Genomic DNA, 16,865 nt, shown 5'->3' with positions numbered 1-16,865 from the left:
CCCCAATCTTCTTCGCGCTCTAGTCTTGGAGATGCCGCGTGGTGTTCTTGAGGTGTGCCACCAATCTGCGGAAGGGGTCCAACTCATCTGCCAGGGTAGCCCAGGCCTCGAACACGACCTACATGTAGCCTCAGTGCGCGGCCAGAACCTCTCGAAGTGAAATCTCCTTGTGCCAGGCGATCGTGCGGTGCAGTCTAGAAGGAGAGGCGCATGGTCGGACGCTGCAAAGGAGAGGTAGCGAAGCATGCAGTGTGGGTGGAGCGCCTCCCACACAGAATTACAAAGCACCTGGTCGATGCGCGTGAGGGTTGGGGTGCCATGCTCGCTCGACCAAGTATATCACCATCCGTGCAGATAAATATCGTGCAGCTCCTCATCAGCGAGGAAGCAGCGGAATCGGGACATGACCCGGTGATTGAACCGAGAGTTATTCTTGTCCACTGCCCCTGAGATCATGTTAAAGTCGCCACCAAGGATCCAGGGACCGGCACGCAACGATCGGACCTCACTAAGGTCGTCGAGGAAGGCGATCTTGTCATCATCCCCTTGCGGGCCATATACACCATTGAGCCACCAATGATGAGTGACATCGAGAGAGGAGGCTAGGGCGGTGATGTGGTGCTCGCCGTGGCATGGATCAGAAAGCGCGATCATGTCCGGGCGCCAAGCAAGCAGGATACCCCCACGGGTCCTATCCGTGGGAAGGAAGAAGAACTCAGAGAAGGACGAGCCGAGCGTCTCAGTGACAAGCGAGGACGAGAGAAAATCCATCTTAGTCTCTTGGATGCAAACAATACAAGGTGAGGCAGGGTGATCACGCTCAAACGACAGTGCGCTTGGTCGAGGCATTAAGGCCGCGCATGTTCCAAAATACAATGCGAAGGTTGTAATCCATGGAGAAAAGGTGGAGTCCTGAGGTGGCCTAGATAGCCACTAGGCCTCGACAGCACGAGGCAGGGGGAGAGCGAGCCGGCAGGCGGATTGAGAAGCTCGGGGATGCGCCAACCGAAAAGGTCGGCAAATGCCTATAGCACATCACGTGCCAGCGGCCTTTGGAAGAGGCGCTCATACTTCGCCAGAGTAGCAGCAGAGATGGGGGCGTCATCCGAGACAAGTCCGAGGCGACGAAGAAGCAACTTTTTGGCCTTGAGCTTAGTGTTGAGCCTGTAGTCCGCCTTGGCAATTCTGCCACTTCTACGAGGCATGAAGTTTGGCGGCAACTCCTTTCTACGGCTGCAGGAGGGAGGCATAGGAATAATCTACTTGGTCGGTCACTGGATGGAGCCTAAAAACGCATCCAAAGGTTCCACGTCGGCATGCCCGCCACGTGGCGTGTCCGGAGCGGCTGCATGGGAAGGATTAGTCGTCGAGGGCGCGGAAACACTCAGTATCAGTGCCTGCGAATCATGCGCGACAGGATCTGAGGCGGGGGTGGCGTGTGGCCCAATGGCAGGGCCGCGCGAAGGGCCTGGTGGGTCCGCCACCTGGCCAGACAGAGCCAACCGCCCAACAGGGGGAGGGTGGGTGCCCCGCTGTCGCCCTCCTCAGGATTGGCTGGCAGGCTGGCCGCGAATCCTGGTGGAGCCGCGCAGAGTAAAGGTAGGCCAGAGGCGACCACGGGTGCGGGATCAACCTGGGAGCAGGCTCCGGTCTCCAGAAGGTGCGCAGGCGTGTCGGGCAATGGCGCGTTGGCACGTAGCAGGGTGGCGAGCGTGGGACGGGCGACCCGGTCAGTGGAATCCGAATTTGAACTGGCCACGCCAACGGGCCCAGACGGGGAGGGACGCCCAACTGTCACCGCGGCTTTCTGGAAAGCCGCCTTGTCCCCCAAGCGCAGCCTTGCAGGGCCACGCGTGACGCCAGGCACGACTGGCGGGTATGGTCCGAGGACCCCATGCCAGATGCGTGAAATAGCGAGCGGGCGGCTGCGGCGGTGACTGGAATGCTTGGACCGGCGTGAGGGGCTGGCAGCATCACGTCACGGTGGCACAGGAGGGTGATCGTAGCGGCGCATCGAAGGCTTGGGGCAGGGTGGAGAGTCCTGGCCAGGGCTGGCGCCATCATCGGAGTCGGGGCCAGGAGAATGACGCGGCGGCGGAGGCGGCGGGACGGGTCGACAAAAATCCTCGCAGCAGGCCACGTGAATCGCTACTGGAAAACACAGTAGGTCCAGGCCAAGGCGCTCGGCAACGTCCGGGTCCGCGTCGAGGGCAACACCATCACGCACCGGGAGGAAGAGGTCTGCGGCGAGGGGGATTGCGTTAGGGTTGGCCGTCCAAGCCGTGAGCCGGAAGATGTCCAGGTCCACGCCACAGCGAGTGCGCGGCTCGAGGTGCTCCACCAGGCAGAACGGCGAGAGCAGCGTGACTGCGGTGGCGTGGTGCCAGGCATGGTCGGGCACCCCGGTGAGCTCGAGGTGCACCCGAAAGCGGGCACGCACCTGCTTCGCACCGGCAAGCGCGCTCCACGGGTGAAGGAGCAAGCAGAAGCAGGCGGTCCGTACGCCATCATTGGCCAGCAGGGCCTGATCCTCCACTCGCTGGAAGCGAATGAGGAAATCCTCCGGCAAGTGGGGGTGAACCGAGAAGCGCGCCATCGGGATGCCAAAATGCGGGCAGATCATGTCGGAGACCTCCTGGCATGAGACCTCAGTCCTGCACCCAGCGACTGTGGCGAGCATCGCACGCCAGAGCTCCTCCTTGGTGGCGTCGATCTCTGCGGAAAGGGGTAGGAAACGGGCGGGCACAGCGGTCGGACACAGCGATGGGTGGCTAGAGAGGGGGACGTAGGGGGAGGCAGGCCGCGCTGCGTGGGAAGCACGTGGGGAGGGGACTGTGAGCCCGGGAGACGCAGGGTGCTAGGACCCCTGGGCGGACGAGGGCGAAGCCGAAAGCGCCGACGAAGGCTGTGGCGGGAAGGCCCTCGGGGCCGTTTGGGTGACGGGCTCGAGCGTGAGGGGGACGGCGACGAGCGAGGGTTGGTGCACTTGCGCGCCACATGGCCATAGAAACTGCAGCGCGCGCAGCGGATGTCGCGGCGACACTCGGATCTGCGGTGGTCGTGGTAGCGGCAGCGCGAGCAGAACTCCTCTGAGGCCCGGCGCCGGCCAGGCCCAGCAGGCGGGGCGACGGGGGGCGTTGGCGAGCATGCGACGGGAGCACACCACCGCAGGCGACGCCACTGCATGGACCACCTTCGCTTGCGACCAGCCACGAGCCACTCACGCTCCTCGACGGGCTCCTTCTTAGATATCTGGTGGATCTCAGAGTGCATGACGCGTGGGGGTGGCGGGGCGAAAGACGAAGGAGGGGCGGCGGTCGATGACCCGCAGAGCACCAGCCGATAGGAGGGCCTCACGGAGTCGCCAGAGGATGGGTTGGACTCGAGCCAGCGCCGGTCGCGCCTGCGACCAGGGGCAGCCGGGGAGTCCATGGGAGCAGGGGAGAGGGGAGGGGACAAGAGGGTGGCTACCGAACGCCGGAGCGGCGAGCGGCGGGGGGCTGTGGTCACCGAGGCTGGAGCGGCTGTCGGCGAGGAGCGGGAGCGGGTGCCTAGCGGGAGCCTTGCGGGACGCCAGACACAAAGACGGCCCCAAGAAACCATCATGGTTTTGTAATAAGAATGTAAAATTTTGACTCAAGTGTATAACTTGAAAATGCTCAACCTCAATTGTAGGAACATAACACATTGAAGATCATACATATCTCACGGTAATAGGCTGCATAATCTGACAATGTCAATATATGCGCATGTTTCTATTACCTTATGTATGTGACAATTAAATATAAGGAAAAAAACACTTTGAAGGTAATCTCTTGTCAAGATTGACAAAATGTAGACCTCAAAGTAAGAGAGATAGTCTGCACATGGGCAGTAGATCCAACTCATTACCTTGTGTTTTCCTAATATAATGAGGGAGATGTTATTGTCAAAATTTTATAAGTTTGTTGTGCAGGAGAAATCAATCTCGACCGGTATGACATGTTCATGAAAATTGGCAATGTGGTAAACACATACAACATATCTTATCCGGTGAAAAACCGGTAATTTATTTATATTACAGATTGCATAATATAAATACATCTTAATGTTGCAAAATTAATAGATTTCAAGAAGATGGCTTGAAATTATTAGTGTGAATCTCAAATTGCTAAGGATGACACCTTGAAGATAATCTCCAAAATGTAGTAGATCTCGCAGCACTAGGAAGTATAATCTGATGAAATCAATAGATACTCACTCCTAATACCTTAGAGCAACTCTAGCAGACCCTGCAAAAAGCCCCGACCCGCAAAATAACCGCCAAAATATGGGTCGGCGCAGAAAATCCCGCCCGAACAGACCCCGCAAACGCGGCCGGCCCGCAATTTTTTTGAGGGGAGCGACAAAATCTTGACCCCAACCCGCGAATACGTGGGTCCCCCCCGGCCCGTCGGTGCCCTGCATATTGCGTGAGCGGTTAGTTGGGAGGACATTTCAGCCCGCGCTTTTCCCCACCAACCACCTTGCCTCTCCCCCTTGCCCCGCCGCCGGGCCGCCACCCAAGATTCCGGCAAAAGTAGCCGACGGGAGCATGCCGAAAGGCCGCCACACGCATGAGGTTACCCCTGCCCCCTCATGCGTCGGCGGGCCAGAAAGTTGCGGATCTACGGTCCTTCATCATGGGCGACCGGATTTGGCTTTTCCAGCTGCTGGTGGCTGCGCAAAGCGATGGAATGGTCGGGGAGCATCTCACGCCGCCCCGGCAAAGTCGCATTGCCGCATGCAGGTACGGGTTCGTGATACGTCTCCAACGTATCTATAATTTTTGATTGTTCCATGTTGTTATATTAGCAATCTTGAATGTTTTATAATCATTTTATAGTCATTTATACCATTTTTTGATACTAACCTATTGACATAGTGCCAAGTGCTAGTTGCTGTTTTTCCCATGTTTTTTACATTGTAGAAAATCAATATCAAACGGAGTCCAAACGCAACAAAACCTTACGGAGATTTTTTTGGACCAGAAGGAACAAAATGGGCCCTGACTACGCCTGCAGGGGGGGTGCTCTGAGGAGAGCACAACTCACCAGGGCGCGCCAGGAGGCCTAGGTGCGCCCTGGTGGGTTGTGCCCACCTCGGGTGCCCCCCGGACCGCCTCTTTGCTCTATTAATACCCCAATATTCCCAAAACCCTAGGGGAGTCGATGAAATATTGATCCAGCCGTCGCAGAGTCCAGAACCACCAGATCCAATCTAGACACCATCTCGGATGGGGTTCACCACCTTCATGGGTGCCTCTCCGATGATGCGTGAGTACTTCTTTGTAGACCTTCGGGTCCGTAGTTAGTAGCTAGATGGTTTCCTCTTTCTCTCTTGATTCTCAATACAATGGTCTCCTGGAGATCCATATGATGTAACTCTTTTGCGGTGTGTTTGTTGGGATCGATGAACTTTGAGTTTATGATCAGATCTATCGTTTTATATCCATCAAAGTATTTGAGTTTCTTTGATCTCTTTTATGCATGATTGCTTATAGCCTCGTATTTCTTCTCCGACATTTGGGTTTTATTTGGCCAACTTGATCTATTTGTCTTGCAACGGGAAGGGGTGTTTTTTAGTGGGTTCGATCTTACGGTGCTTGATCGCACTGACAAAAGGGGAACCAACACGTATGTATCATTGCTACTAAGGACAAAATGATGGGGTCTATCTCTACATAGATAGATCTTGTCTACATCATGTCATCATTCTTATTGCATTACTCTGTTTCTCCATGAACTTAATACACTAGATGCATGCTGGATAGCAGTCGATGTGTGGAGTAATAGTAGTAGATGCAGGCAGGAGTTGGTCTACTAATTGGCCCTCGGGACATGATGCCTATGTAATGATCATTGCCTGGATATCGTCATGAATATTTGAAGTTCTATCAATTGCCCAACAGTAATTTGTTCACCCACCGTTTGCTACTTTTCTCGAGAGAAGCCACTAGTGAAACCAACGGCCCTCAGGTCTCTTTCTCATATATTTGCCTTTGCGATCTACTTTTCCTTTGCTTTTATTTTCAGATCTATTAAACCAAAAATACAAAAATACCTTACTGCAATTTATTCTTATTTTATTTTATTTGGTGTTCGATCTATCAATCTACTACAAATTTACCTCATGTCTTTTTGCCTATCTTGAGGCGCCGTACCCCGGAAGGGATTGACAACCACTTTAACATGTCGGGTTGCAAGAAGTTGTTATTTGTGTGCAGGTGTTGTTTGCGTTGTGTTGCTTGGTTCTCCTACTGGTTCGATAACCTTGGTTTCACATCTGAGGGAAATACCTACCCCCGCTATGCTGCATCATCCCTTCCTCTTTGGGGAAATGCCGACGTAGCTTCAAGCGACATCAAAAGGAATTTCTGGCGCCGTTGCTGGGGAGGATCTTCAATATATACCAGGTTCCTAATCACAAATCTCATCTCCTTGCGTTTTACATTTATTTGTCATTTGCCTCTCTATTTCCTCTCCCCCACTTCACAAAAAATTGCCGTTTTATTCACCCTTCTTTTTCCGTTCACCGTTTTCTTGCCTTCTAGTCTTAATGGCTAGCGTGCCTACTCCTCCTTTGTCACCAGATTTTGAAGTGCTTTACTTCAAACAAAGACAAGGAGAAAATTTGAAAGATGCTTGGTATAGTCTTATGGAATCTTATCGTACTTCCAATTTAAAGGGGGGCGCTAAGGTCTTTCTTCGTAATTTTTACATAGGATGTGGGGATTCCACCTCGAAAGAAGGGGTTTACTTATACCCCAGAGGGAGTTCAAATGCTGGCCAAACTTGGTGATTTGCATAAACACATGGTTGAATTACAAAAATATAACGAACCCCTCAAACATCTCAATGGAAGTATCAATCGCATGAATACCTTGATTACTCTTTGAAATAAGCGATTGGATATTTTGGATCTAAAGATGGTTTCTTTTCCGTAGAATTTCGGGAAGCGTAAAGAGCCTCCTGGGTTTGAGAAAACCCTTACAAAAGTTGCCAAAACTTCGGAAGACAAAACTTAGATCCTTGCTTTATGCCTAGCTAAGGGCGTAAAACTATAGCGCTTGTTGGGAGGCAACCCAATGAATAAAATTTATTTTAGATTTTTGCTTCCTGTTTTTGAGTGTTAGCAAAATTATGCTAGTGTTATGATTGTGTTTTTATGTTTTAATTAGTGTTTGTGCCAAGTAAAGCCTTTAGGATCTTCTTGGGTGATAGTTGTTTGATCTTGCTGAAAAACAGAAACTTTTGTGCTCGCGAAAATAATTTTCATTTTTTACTAGAGAGTGATAAAATACCCATTCCACTTGAAGTAGATCAATATACAAATTGCTCAGGCCGTCCTAATTTTTCAGAACTTTTGGAGTGACATAATTATTTGAAATAGTCAGATTGCTACAAACTGTTCTGTTTTGACAGATTTTGTTTTCTTTGCGTTGTGTGCTTATTTTGATGGCTCTATGGTTTTATTCGACGAGTTTTTGCCATAGAAAAGTTGCAATACAGTAGATAAAATGCAAGAACAAAATATGAATTGGTTTGATACAACACTTATAGTAGTGATTTATTTTCTTATACTAACGGATCTCACAAAGGTTTTGTTGAGTTTTGTGTGATTGAAGTTTTCAAGTTTTGGATTATGTTACGATGGATGAAGGAATAAGGAGTAGAGGAGCCTAAGCTTGGGGATGCCTCGGCATCCCAAGATATTATGAAAAAATGAGCAACCAACTAAGCTTGGGAATGCCCCCGAGTGGAATCCCCTCTTTCTTCTAACGACCATCGGTATTTTACTCGAAGTTATATTTTTATTCGTCACATACTATGTGTTTTGGTTGGAGCGTCTTGTATGATATGAGTCTTTGCTTGTTTTATTTTGTGTTTTAAGTCTTGATTCCTTGCCGAATACACCTATTTGAGAGAGCCAATATTATGCCATGACTTGTTAGAATTGCTCTCTTTGCTTCACTTAAATCTTTTATGAGCTATGGACTTGCTCTAGTGCTTCACTTATATCTTTTTGAGCACGGTGTGCTTATTATTTTTGAAGAAATGCTCTCTTGCTTCACTTAGATTTATTTGAGAGTTAACAAAATTTTCAAGAAATTGTCTCTTGCTTCACTTAAATTAATTCGAGAGAAAGAAAGAAATTTTATGCTCATGTTCTTCACTTATATTTGTTTGAGCTTATGAAAAGCAACACATGAAAATTAGTCCCAAAGTGAAAGATATCCAAGAAGGATATAATAAAAACTTTCATGAAGATCATTGGACAAAATAAACTTGATTCTTAGTAATAGTTTTGAGATATGATGATGTGATATGTGAGTTATGTTGATGAGTAATTATGCTTTAGTAAGAATATTGGTGTTAAGGTTTGTGATTCCATATGAAAGCAAGAAAGTCAATAGTCATGCAACGAAATTATATCCTACTTGTCGCGCATTATTCGGTGTTAATTATGCTTAATGCTCGCTTATGAGATTATTCATTTCTTGGTTGGTCACTTCTCAATCTTTTGCTAGCCTTCATTTTGGACTAAGTATGATCACTACTTGTGCATCCAAAACCCTTTAAACCAGTTTTGCCACATGAGTCCACTATATCTACCTATATGCGGTATTCTTTTGCCGTTCTAAGCAAATTTGCATGTGCCATCTGTAATTTTCAAAATGAACTTCTCTTTTGTGTGTTCGTTTCGCTCGTGGAGCGGTGAGGGGTGGCTAATATTTTCCATGCTAGATGTGTTATTCTCATGATGAGTGTTTATTCACTTGTCATTGCACGAGAGTAAGGAAAAGGTATTAGGGATGCCCAGTCCCAAAATGAAAATTTGAATTTACTTTATGTTGTCAAATAATCAATTCCTTGGAAAGTGTTGGTATGGAAGGCACCCGTGGATACGGTTAGCCATGGACAGTGAAAGTATGGTGGAAAAGGAATAAACTATTTTTTGTTTGGGAACCGCCTATGATATACCTAGCATGGAAAGTGTTGGGAACTCTAAGTCATTTTTGTTGGTGGGATGGATACAGCTCCCAAAATGTTTTTATCTCTAAGATTAGCTTTGAGCTCTGGCACCTCTACAAATCCCTACTTCCCTCTGCGAAGGGCCTTTATTTAACTTTATGCAATTTTTATTTTGAATTTGAGTCTCCATTTTCTCTTATAAAAGCACCAACTAGGAGGCAATATGATCGTACTTGAGTATTGGGTGTAGTTAATATGCGAGTGTGTTTCATGAATGGATCAATGATTGAGCATGATGGGCTAGGGATAACTTATTTTAGTGTTGATATTTTGAAAGACTTGGTTGCTTGTTGATATGCTTGAGTATTTAAGTTATCATGTCAAAACTAGACTATTGCTTTGAACAATATAAAAGTCCAAATGTCCATGCCACAAAGAAAGAATATGATATGACATGTTAGGCAACATTCCACATCAAAAATACTATTTTTATCACTTACCTACTCGAGGACGAGTAGGAGTTAAGCTTGGGGATGCTGACACGTCTCCAACATATCTATAATTTTTGATTGTTCCATGCTGTTATATTATCAATCTTGGATGTTTATAATCATTTTATAGTCATTTTATATCATTTTTTGGTACTAACCTATTGGCATAGTGCCAAGCGCCAATTGCTGTTTTTCCCATGTTTTTTACATCGCAAAAAATCAATATCAAATGGAGTCCAAACGCAACGAAACTTTACAGAGGTTTTTTAGGACCAGAAGGAACATAATGGGCCCTGGTTGCGCCTAGGGGGTGCTTCGAGGAGAGCACAACCCACCAGGGCGCGCCAGGAGGCCCAAGCGTACCCTGGTAGGTTGTGCCCACCTCGGTGCCCCCGGACCGCCTCTTTGCTCTATAAATATCCCAATATTCCCAAAACCCTAGGGCAGTCGACGAAATATTGATCCAGCCTCCGCAGAGTCCAGAACCACCAGATCCAATCTAAACACCATCTCGGATGGGGTTCACCACCTCCATTGGTGCCTCTCTGATGATGCGTGAGTAGTTCTTTGTAGACCTTCAGGTCCGTAGTTAGTAGTTAGATGGCTTCCTCTCTCTCTCTTGATTCTCAATACAATGGTCTCTTGGAGATCCATATGATGTAACTCTTTTGCAGTGTGTTTGTTGGGATCGATGAACTTTGAGTTTATGATCAGATCTATCTTTTTATATCCATGAAAGTATTTGAGTTTCTTTGATCTATTTTAGGAATGATTACTTATAGCCTCGTATTTCTACTCTGATATTTGGGTTTTGTTTGGCCAACTTGTTCTAATTATCTTGCAATGGGAAGAGGTGCTTTGTAGTGGGTTCGATCTTACGGTGCTTGATCCGAGTAACAGAAGGGGAACCGTCATGTATGTATCGTTGCTACTAAGGATAAAACGATGGGGTCTATCTCTACATAGATAGATCTTGTCTACATCATGTCATCATTCTTATTGCATTACCCCGTTTCTCCATGAACTTAATACACTAGATGCATGCTGGATAGCGGTCGATGTGTGGAGTAATAGTAGTAGATGCAGGCAGGAGTCGGTCTACTAATCTTGAACGTGATGCCTATGTAATGATCATTGCCTGGATATCATCATGAGTATTTGAAGTTCTATCAATTCCCAACAGTAATTTGTTCACCCACTGTTTGCTATTTTTCTCGAGAGAAGCCACTAGTGAAACCTACGCCCCCCGAGTCTCTTTCTCATATATTTGCCTTTGCGATCTACTTTTCCTTTGCTTTTATTTTCAGATCTATTAAACCAAAAATACAAAAATACCTTGCTGCAATTTATTCTTATTTATTTTATTTGGCGTTTGATCTATCAATCTACTACAAATTTACCTCATGTCTGTTTGCCTATCTTGAGGCGCCGTACCCTGGAAGGGATTTACAACCCCTTTAACACGTAGGGTTGCGAGAAGTTGTTATTTGTGTGCAGGTGCTATTTAGGTTGTGTTTCTTGGTTCTCCTACTGGTTCGATAACCTTGTTTTCATATCTGAGGGAAATACCTACAACCGTTGTGCTGTATCATCCCTTCCTCTTTGGGGAAATACCGATGTAGCTTAAAGCAACATCAGTTCGTCCTGTCGCCGCCGCCGACGGTTTGCGGGCATGGATTCGGCCGGCTGTTCGCTGGGCTCGGTGCTCGCGTAGAGGCTCTGTGGCTTGCCGATGCCGCTCATTCAGTGCGACGACTGCGTGCGGACAGTGCTGTAGCTAACTTCGGGGACGTCGAAGCACCCCGGATGGGTGTTCTTAAAATGCAAAAACGACGAGGTACATGTTGTTTTCATTCGGCTCATTTTGATAGCTCATTCTTTGGTTTAGTTGCGATAGCTCATTTTGAACATCATCATGTGTGTAGGAAGATGGATGCTCATTTTGGTTTTGGGAAGGTGAATACATTGATTTATTGATAGAAAGAAGCTTAGTAGACGTTGTGCACTCCTTAGTAGAATCAAAGGCAATGATGCGGCTGCATGTGCAACTAGAGGGGAAGCAACGTCTACTTCTTTTGAACCGAAGATGAATAATGAAGAATGCAAAATCATGAATCCACGGATCAACAATGAATGCATGGAGAGGATATTGGTCCAACTAGTGGGAGGAGTTATTAAAGTTTGAAATCGTCTAAAATGCATACTTGTGGTTCTTGTTTTCTTTGGTCTTGCTATTCTAGCAAAGATTTGGTGATGTCCTATGTAACCAATGTTGTTGAAAAGCAAAGAAATGCATTATGTTGTGTCAAATTGAGTTGCAAATTTAGGTTTTGCGGGCTGGGGGAAGCGGCGCCAGACCAGACCCAGCAAAGCCGACCCTTAAAAGAGCATATTCTGCGAATATTCTTTTATACGGGTCCATTTTACGGGGTCTGCCTCTGCGGCCATCCGTGCCGACCTGCAAAACAATTTTTCCTCGAACTGCAAACGCGTTTTGCGGGTCGACGGGATGCGGAATCTGCTAGAGATGCTCTTATGTCATACTTAGTAAAATGTATGGGAGATCACTTTGTAAAGCAATCATAATGTAAAGACGACAAAATGTAGGCTTTATCAGTAGTCATCGATAATCAGCATAGGTAGTAGATCCATATGACCACCTTGTGATCCCAAACATCAATTTGAAGAAATCACCTTGAATTTTGCATATGTCTTTGCAAGAAATTAAAAATCTTAATTGCAAATAGACATATTATTCTAGACATGTGTTTAACATGAAAATAGATACATCATAGAAATATTTCGGAATAATGTGTACTCAAGGAGAAACAGTATTGTAGAAGTACTTAATTTATCTTTGTAAGAGATTCAAAATCTCAATTGCAAATAATAGATATAAATAATCTCAACCTTTGTAAGCGTGGAAATTACTTATATCTTAAATTTCTGGAGCATTATACTCAACAGAAAAATGTTTGAAACAACGGGGTCTAAAACACGTAAATACTAGTAAATAGTACTCTTATTAGGACCAATTTGACCCCTGTTTCAGCCTATTTTGCCATTTCCTGCATATGGGAGGATCTTAGTGCAAATGGCGAAGGGATAAGATTTCCCTGTCTTCTCCCGTGCAGTTACTGCAACTGCTACCACCCCTCGGGCTCGCCGGCCACAGGCACAGCCTGGCGGAGGCCGGACGACCGGGCGCGGGCGCAGCACGGCGCACAGCCGGGTGGAAGGAGGCGGGGCACGTTGACGGCACGGAGGTCGTGGTACGGCCGGGCGGCTCGGTAAAGCGTAGCCACGGGCATGGCCGACGTGGCCATGCGGGGACAGCGGGCGGGCACGGCACGGAGGCGGGGCAGGCGGGCGTGGGGTGCCGCGTGTAGCCATGGGTGCGGCCGGTGCGAGGCGCTGCTGGGGCAGCCGGACGGCGCGAAGGCCGTGTCCTGGGGCGCGGCGCGGCGCATGACCTAGCAGCCTTGGCGTGGGCAGGAGGACGTGCGGCCAGGCGCGGCGCGGAGGGCGCGCGGGGCGGAGCGTGGCCGCCGAACGAAGCACGAAGCAAAGGCTCTGTCCACACGCGCACGCATGGTGTGCCGTGTGCGGGATCCCGCTGTCAAGCAAGGGCTCGGGTCATGGACTATCCATATTATGTATTTCCTTTGTATAGGAGTATGCATTGCATGTCAACACATGCACTGACAGCATGCTCGCTGCGTTCAGCGCCAATGGCGATGCTACCATGCGCAGGCTGTGGGAGAGGCGTCTCCGCGCGTGCTGTCGTTGTCCAGGGAGACGAGCATGCACTAGGACTCTGGGAGGCCGGGCAGCCACTAGGGCGGCGCTGCAGGACGCGGGGCGGCCATAGGGCGTGGGCGGGCACGGCCAGAGGCTGCGCGACGCTGAAGCTGGTGAGCGCAACGGCCATGCTGCTTACCTCTTGTTCGCTCGTGGTAGAGTATGTCAGTTTGGATCTAAGTAAGGTTATTATGTCATTTTCGAGGAAAATAAGCTAAGTATTGGTCATTTTGGAGCTAAACAAAGCTTATTATGCCATTTTTTTATCTAAGTGAGCTAATTATGTCATAAATGAACTAGCTAAGCTAATTATAGATCATTATTGAGCTATCCTAGGTGGTTATGCCATTTTTTAGCTAAGTAAGCATATCAAGTCATTTTGGAGGAAAAAATGCTAAGTATAGGTCATTTTATAGCTATCTTAGGTAAAATATGTCATTTTGGAGCTAAATAAGGTTATTATGTCATTTTTGAGGAAAATATGCTAAGTATAGGTCATTTTGGAGCTAAGTAGGTCATTTCTTAAGCTAAGTATGCATTTGTTAAGCAAAAACTTGGTAAAACTTACCATCACATCACAGAGGTGAAGGACCGGTCGGGTTTGCACCAGTGCCAGACGAAGAAGGACCGGTCGGGGTTGGGGTTGCGCCAGTGCGAGACAGAGAAGGATCGATCAATGCTTGTCAGGAGGCATGCTGCACCAAAGATCATTTGCAATGTCTCGTTAGCTTGATGCAACTAAAATGTGAATACTAGTAACTAATGACCATTCAAATGAAACTCACCGTGTCCGCTATACCAATCTGGGGCATCGGTGGAGGGGTCTGATCGTTGTTTTGGCACACGGTCTGCACATTTTTTTTCACGAGTCAATCATATTAGTTAGTAATGAAACGAACATTACGTGCATGATTTGGCTAATATGCAGGAGAAACTTACCATGAGGAGCTCTTATAGGGCCCGATGAGACGCGTCGTTCTGTTTCCTCTCCGCCTCCAACATACTAGCCGTCCTCTCCTCCAACTCCCTCTCCGCCGCCTGCCTGTTTTCCTCCGCCAGAAGCTCATGGGCCCTAGCCTCGATGGCGAGCTCCATTTGCCGTGGACGAGGCCTTATCTTAGGAAGGGAGCTCGTCTGGCGCTTCTTGATATCCGAGAGAGTTCTAGGACAACGTATTAGTCCATCCCCAGTGTCTACCGAGCCATGTTTCCTCCTGTCACTAGATAGCATCACGAGCTCTCGATCAAAAGCACTTTGGCTCGGGTTAAATTCCCCCCTTTCGTTGCCTTCCCAAAGTCTCTGTACCTCATGAGCTTGTCGTGGGAGGAGATGTTTGTGAAGCTCTCTAGATGATCGAGGTCAGACTCATAGAATGCCTTAGCCTTCTTGTACGGGGCACTATGGGCCATGGCATAGAGGTCGTACAGCGGTGGCATGTCCTTCTTGTTGTGTCGCGCCTAAAAGAGAGGAACAACATATTAGTTAAGGGCTCAAGCTAGCATGAAGAATGAAATTGCATGAATCGTGAAGCAAACAATATACCCAGTGATCCCCGTACTCAAATAGGTTGGAGCTCCCTTGATGGTGTGGCACACCTTGCATTTGGGCATGCTTATCCCTTGCCTTGTTGTGGACGGCTACCATTGGGGAGAGCACCACTCATCCACCAACGCCTCCCGACAGTCCATCCTATCCGCACACCATCTCGAGGGCACCTAAGTTAGACAAATAGAAATTTAAGCGCTACGCCTACAAATCAAATCAAGGAAACTAAGTACAAGGCCTTAAGAATAGGTAATTACCTTCATGTACTTCTCCTTACTCAGATACTTGGCGCGACACTTCTTCTTGGCCCTCTTAATGTTAGTCGAGGCGTAGTAGTCTCGAACAGCCTGCACCCGAGCCTTGTGCCGTAAGTTCCAAAGTAGGCGCTTGCACTCGGCTTCGAGAACCATAGCCACATCCGCCTCGTGTTCCTCAAGACATCTGTAGAAGGTCTGCAATCAAACAAGACAACACTGATTAGTACAATCACTAAGTACTGTTGATTTTTAATTTGATAAAGGAGAAATTACCCAAAACCGCCACATCACAATGTCGGCCACCGTTTCACAAACGACACCGTTGACCCTCTCCTCCTGCGGGGCCGGGGCAGCCATGTACAACTCCTAGCTCAGTGCTAGCTGTGGAACCTGACCCTCACTGGGCAACGTGACCCACCCCGGGAAGTGGCGTCGGCAAAGCACACCAAGGACCTGGTTGGGCCCACGGACACTAGGGGCGTATTTCCAACCCCTGCAGTATGACAAGGCCAACACATTATATATTAATTTGAAGAAACATGAAGGCAAAATGTTAAAAAAGAGTAAATGCACTTACTTCTCCCTGTTAGGCTCAATTAACGACCTCTGATCATGGGTCGGCGGCACGGGCGGGAGCTTTGTACCACCATGCTGGTAGACCTTCTTGCCCCCCTCAACCAGCTCACCCTCGCTATAGATATTGTTAGAAAAGGTGTCCTTGCCACCAGCAGCATGACCGCTAGCCTACAGAGTCATGTGGGATGAAGACTCTCGGACCCGAGTCTCCTGGGATGAAGACTGTGGGACCCGAGTCTCGTCGGACGAAGGCTCGGTGACCCGAGGCTCGTCGGCCCGAGGCTCATGGACCGGAGTCCGAGACGGTGATAACCCACAAGAATAGGGGATCAATTGTAGCCTCTTTCGATAAGTAAGAGTGTCAAACCCAACGAGGAGCTAAAGGTAGAATAAATATTCCCTCAACTTTTATCGACCACCGATACAACTCTACGCACGCTTGACGTTCGCTTTACCTAGAACAAGTATAAAACTAGGAGTACTTTGTAGGTGTAACGGGATAGGTTTGCAAGAATATAAAGAGCACATAAATAAAAACTAGGTGCTGTTTTAGGTAAAGAAGCAATAATGTTAGTATAGCGAGTGTGGAAAAGTGGTGGTAGGAGTTGCGAAATTGTCCCTAAGCAATTGACTACTTTACTAGACCGATAGCAAGTTTTATGTGGGAGAGTCCGCTGCTAGCATGTCATCCCTGACTTGGAATTCTATGCACTTATGACTGGAACTATTAGCAAGCATCCGCAACTACTAACGTTCATTATATTGGTCCCCCTTCAATCCCGTATGCATCAATTTCTATGCTAGGTTGAATCTTCTGTCACCCTTGCCCTCCAATACATAGTCCTATCAACACACAACTAACCCTATGGTGTGATGCACGCGTGCGCTCATATGATGGGCACCAAAGGACAGGAACATAACCACAAGCAAATTAAACCAATCATAGCAATTCACCAATTACCGATAGGAAAACGAAAATCTACTCAGACATCATAGGATGGCAACACATCATTGGTTAATAATATGAAGCATAAAGCACCATGTTCAAGTAGAGAGTACAACGGGTTGCGGGAGAGTGGACCGATGTAGATAGATGGGGGAAGGTTATGAAGATATTGGTGAAGATGACGGAGGTGTTGGTGTAGATTGCGGTGATGATGATGGCCCCGGCGGCATTCCCGCGCCACCGGGAGAGAGGGGGA

Source organism: Triticum dicoccoides, chromosome 7A (genome assembly GCF_002162155.2).
Source record: "Triticum dicoccoides isolate Atlit2015 ecotype Zavitan chromosome 7A, WEW_v2.0, whole genome shotgun sequence".
NCBI lineage: Eukaryota > Viridiplantae > Streptophyta > Magnoliopsida > Poales > Poaceae > Triticum > Triticum dicoccoides.
Note: the sequence above shows the minus strand (reverse complement) of the source record.